Below are 6,000 nucleotides of genomic sequence, written 5' to 3' on the forward strand. Positions count from 1 at the left end.
CACAACCGTATGACCACATCAACAGGACCAATGCAATTAAGAGAAGTGCAGGACCATTTTGTAAAAGTCTAACATGTGCCTCCAAATCTTACTCCATGATTTTCATATTTTGGTTGCTGTGGACTTCTTTTGGAATTTCCGGAGCCTGAATTTGTTTGATTTCCCTGGTCTATATCCAACGCGCAGAAGAGAAGGGGGTTGATCTCGCTTGATGAAGAAAGTATAATCAGTTATATATGCTCTATACAAAATTTGAATTACAAAATATGCCAATGAAACTGTTAGAAACTGGGAAAAAAGCTTAAGTAATTAAGCTGCTCAACTAAATGCTCACTAGAAGTTTCGAGCTCATCAATTAAGCACAAAAATCACTTCATGGTCGACAATTAATTGTTTTACAATGGGGACCGTGACACATTTAGGGACAAAATGTTATTTTTCAAACAATCTGTCCAGGATCAAATTCTCTGGTTTGCATGACACTTCATATCACCTCCTACGTTTTTATAGTACAAAGCTAATATGAATGACAATCCGTGTGACAACTATTTCCTTTGACGCAGAGCAAAGAAGAAAGATAAAATTATAATTATAATATGTTTTGTCTTTTGCTTTTGTTCAATAAATCTTACTTTACCTTTTGTAATTAATCCTCAAAATATTAATAAATATATCTTTAAATAACCATTTGCTTCTTTTCCTCTCGTCATAATGGAATTTTTCTAACCTTATTAATAGTGTTTTTGTTCAACATAAAAAGTAAGTTTTACTTTATCTTTTATAATTATCTTAAAAATATTAATAAATATATCTTTAAGTAAGTATTTTTTTTTTTTTTTTTTCTTCTTTGAGGTTATAGTTATTCTTGGTTTAAACATAATCCTTGTTTAAAAAAGATATTATTATTTATTTCAATAGAAAAGAACCTTAATTTGCAAGTCTTAGTCAAGTTAATGATACCCTGCATTTGGTCAATTTTGTATTTCCAATTCAATTCATATCTAAATTCGAAAATATGATATTGGATTTCATTTTAATCAAACTTCACAAGACCGAATTTGAATTAAAAAAAACAAATGAAACCAAGCCAAATAGCTGGCAAGGAATTGGAACAGGGTAAAAAGGAAAACTGGAGAGGAAAACCCCTGCCCCTATCTGTCGGTCATCGCCTCAAATTGCTCGCCTTCCCTTAAGATGACGCGCCTCCTATACTGTTATTCTTTTTTCATTCATTAGAAAATTTAATGGAGGAGATTTTCAACGTTTTTATTTTTCTGATTGTACCAAACTACAATCTTTCTAATCCTGCGGTCCATAATGGGTATTCATGTCCAGGCTACAGACAACTGACACCAATCCATCAACCATCACACTCAAAAAATAAAGGAGGAGATTTTCAACTTTTTATATAGAATTTGAATCCCATGTACGAGGTGTTAACATCAAAAGGATCTGGTAAATCCAACGGTTGATATTGGAGTTCAAAATTTGATTACATACATAATATTTGATAACATAATACATACATACACAATTAGCAATGAAATGATCTTAATTAAGGCTTAATTACTTTGACTGACAATGAGTTAATTCTCATCCGTTGATTCATACTGTCTCACTCTCATCAAGAACTATTTGAAAAAGCATTATAGAAAGTGTTATCAAATTGTGAAAACATAAAATTTAATTGTTGATTTAACGTTTTACAAAATAATAGTTCAAAGTATTTGAATTTAATTATTGAAAGTGAATTTGATAGATAACAATACAAAACACGTGAGACTATTACTTATAAGTTGCAAGAAAATATCAACGTTTGAAGCATGTTAACCACTAGCAAGTCACGAATCATATCAATACATATGACATATAATTGCTTCTAGATTGATGTATGCACCAAAGATTATCCGATCAATGAGGAGATTTGTTTTGTGTGATCAACCATTGGGTACCTCATATATATCAACACCAAAGAACTAAAATAAATTTTTGTTTTCCTTTTTATTTTATTTTATTCTGAAGATGAGTTTAATCAAAATAAAAATTATTGCACATAGTACTAGTATTTCCAACAAGTATATCGATTATCAAGTGTACTTTCTATAACATCTTACTATTCTAGATTTTAGGATGTATGAATACTATTCTAGATTGTATGTAGTACAATCTACTACATTATTATTAGTTTGAAATGATACATATGCTTAACTACTCCTATAATATCATATCAACACATATTAAGTAAAGATGATGAGTTGTAGCATAACCTTAATTAATTAGTTAAGCAATGCTACTTTAATTAATAGATCAAATATTTGCTAAATTAATTAAGTGTGAGTGACGGCGTCCTCGTTGAAAGCGGACCCTAATTTGCAAGTCTTGGTCAAGTTAATCATAACCTGAAATTTGTCCAATTTGATTAGTGAATGAATGTGACCAAATATAATTAAATTTTAATCACAGTAAGTAAAATTATAATTTGTTCCACAAGTAATTTGATTTAAGCCTCAAAACATTACTAATTAGCTAGTTAGTTAGAAACAATGACATCAAAATCTATCATGTAATCTGTTTATATTTTGTCTTTAACCAAATTAATGTAGCAAGAAAAGGATGAGACACCTATAACAATAATAAAACATTCATATCTTCGTTTAGAAGGACAAAAATTACTTGATTATTGGATAAATAAACCCTTGCTTGAAGACAATATTTACTTTATTCTTCAGCATTTTGAGATAAAGAACGGACAATATTTCAAGATCATCACTTAGTTGTTGTTTGTGAAGTCTAAAGTAATATGTAGTTTTATTTTCTTTCTCTTTTCCTTACCCATTTTGCTTTCTTCATCCTTATGACTCCTTTGCTTTTAAAATTTAGTATTTCCTTGATAGAAAACAGCTTTGAGACTTAGTAATTTTACATTATTTCTCATCTTGTAATAGGTATAGATGAATACTTATCTCAAATTAAGGCAAGAACCCAACTTTACTTTATTTTATTGGGTGCTTGAATCATATTCTTTTTTCGGAATGCTTTGATTTTCTTTTATTCTTTAAGAGCTATTTACATCTCATCCTTTAAAAAAGAATAGATATTGTCTTTGACTGGTATAAGTCTTATGAGGTTTTCACATTGTCTATGATCATTAATTTATGAACTGCATAGCACAGTTGATGGACCAATTGTAAGATTTCTGTTCCAAAAGTGAGGGATTATTCTACACACTTTGAAACCAGGCATAATTATAACATCTTCATTACAAATTAACTGCTCACGTTACTGTTTCCGTGTAGTGATTCCTTCAACTTTACTTCCTATAATATTAGTTTACAAGTGTGTAAACTACATCATCAGTTACCTTGTTTTAAACCACTCCAAAATTAACCATGGCATATACCAAAGTAAAGTTGAAGCTTCTTGTTGACAAAGAAGCTAAAATGTCCTATTTGCTGAAGCAGGCAAAGAGTTTGCAGATTTTCTCTTCTACCTACTTTTCTTTGCCTGCTGGACTATTGTCAGGCTCTTAGAAGAAAAACATGGTGGGTTGTTTAGGTAATCTTTATGAGAGATTGAACATCTCAACGAAACATATATTCAGCCAAACCAAAACAAGCTCTCTTCTAATCCCAAATCTCAGTCTATTCTACTGATATGCCCCCTTGTTGTCCGATCATGAATTGAAAACTCGAAATGTTTACAAGTGTCCATACGACAATTCTATGTGCTGAAACCCAACGTGGTTTGTCCGCAGTGCGGGAGAGAAAATGACCACTGAGGTTCCTTATGTAAACGCTAGTAGTAATCCAGCGGCAAAAGCCCCACCGTGCGGCTGAAGAGGTTTCGTTAAGCGGTGGTGACATATATGGTAATGGATACTTGGAGTTGAAGCCAATGCTACTATTTCTAGCATCACCATGCTAAACAGTTTTCATGTTAAGAGTGCGTTCACTTGAAGAGAAGTTGTTGATTTTGCGTTGAAGAGGTATGTCAACTCATAATTTTTCTCAATTGATTATTGCATATGTATATAGGGTATTGTATATAATTCTATGAGCAAAGTTGAGCTGAGATGGGATTCATTCTATATTTTTGTTAGGGTCTGAAGCTGCTGAAGGCATCTTTGGAATGCAAGAATGTATTAACAAGTATTTTCCTGGGAAATAATGGGCCACAAAAATGAAGCTGTACCTGAATTTCATTATCAATTGCTGGGACTTGAAACTCATCTTCTGGACGTGTTAATTCGTTTTGTCTTTTCAAGCTTTTCAGATATTAATTAAGCAATAAGATTGGTGTGTTTAATTTAGCATGAAATTTTTTTCTATAATATAATTAAATTTGGATATTAATTTATATCAAAATATGGCAAATGGCAGGATAATTTATATCAAAATATGGCAAATACCAAGATGAATGTTCAACGTAGCTTGGAACATTGAAATTGCATAAAATGGTAGAAATTCTGGATCTAATCTAACTACGGATGCTAATTTTTATACATTTGATAATTCTTGTTTAAACTTTTGTAAGGCCTCAAATTCATCATTTTTATGAAATTGATCAGAAATATAAGAAAAATAACGAACCCTTTCAAAATATTTTGGTAGTTTAGCTTTTGCTCCCTCAAATCTAAAACTGATTTCTCCAAAAATTGATTGAGCTAGATTATGGCAAGGTCATACATTATATATATATATATATTTTAAAGCTATTATTACTTGAATGTTCAAATAGTGACCTTGAATATAAATCATGAAAGTACTAACTGCAACATCCAGTTGCTCAATTGATTGTTGAATAATACTGTCTGCCATCCACAAACGGCCAAGTTCCTTCTCATTGAACATATAAGCAAAATTGCACAATAGGCCACCTCTTTAGATCTCTATCTCCGAATGCAATGCTCTTAAACAATTCCAAACAATTGGCATGAGGTAATTGCTTTAATTCATAAATTTCGTGTAGTCACAATTATTTTACTTCCCATTGCATGATCACGGAATGGAGATTTCAAGGCTTCCCACAAGTTATAGTTCTCGTTCCAAACATCATCTAACACCATTAATACCCTTTTTCATTTGATTAAATTTTTTAATCAAACCAGCACGATATCTAACCCACCTTCAACTTTTTTTTTCTCTTTTTTTTTTTTTTTTTTTTTTTTTTTTTTTTTTGTTTTGGTTGACCTGGCATTTCAGCTGATTCATTAATTAACTGAGAATTGTATTTGATACTCTCAGAACATCAAAATCGTCAGAGACAGAAACCCAAATCTTTGTCAGGAATATGCTGTTCAACGCTTTGTCATTATACACCTCATGAGCAGTTGTTTTTCCAATACCTCCCATGCCGAGAATGGCTATCACAAAAAGGTTGGCATTACTTGCTTCATCACTTAACACCATTTCAAATATTTTCCTTTTGTCTTCATCTCTCCCACAAACAGCTGGTTCTGTGGGCACGCTTGAACTAGCTATTCTTTGCTGCCAAGAAGCGCTTGGTGTCCCTCCAGAAGTCTCGTGCATTAATCCAAGTTCAGCTCTTTCTTTACACAGCTCTTCGAACCGGCTACTGATATCTTCTGTCCTGGATCGCATGCTAACATCGAACTTAATAGCACGCGGAGTGAAATTCTGGAAACAAGAAGGGGCAGAACTGTGCCGCGAAGCTTCATAGGCAAACTCTTCCAGAATGTCCTCCACATCCAGTTGTTGAAGATCTTCCAGCCACAGTTTCACTACTCTGTTGATGAGTTGCTTCTCTTCCGCAGAGGTGAGAACAACCTCAATCTTCTCCAACGTCCTTTCCCACTTCTTCAGCTTCGAACGTACCCCTCTGTCAAATGCAAAGTTGTACAAGTCCAAGGAAGCAAGCTTTTCAAACAACACAGGAAGGGTTGCAGAGAGCAAAAGTTCGGCCATGGTTTTGGTTATCAAAAGAAGAGAACAATAGATGAGTATGAAAGCAAAGCAAAGCAAAAGCAAACAAGAAAGCTGT

This window comes from Pistacia vera, unplaced genomic scaffold (genome assembly GCF_008641045.1).
Source record: "Pistacia vera cultivar Batoury unplaced genomic scaffold, PisVer_v2 Contig74, whole genome shotgun sequence".
Classification (NCBI taxonomy): domain Eukaryota; kingdom Viridiplantae; phylum Streptophyta; class Magnoliopsida; order Sapindales; family Anacardiaceae; genus Pistacia; species Pistacia vera.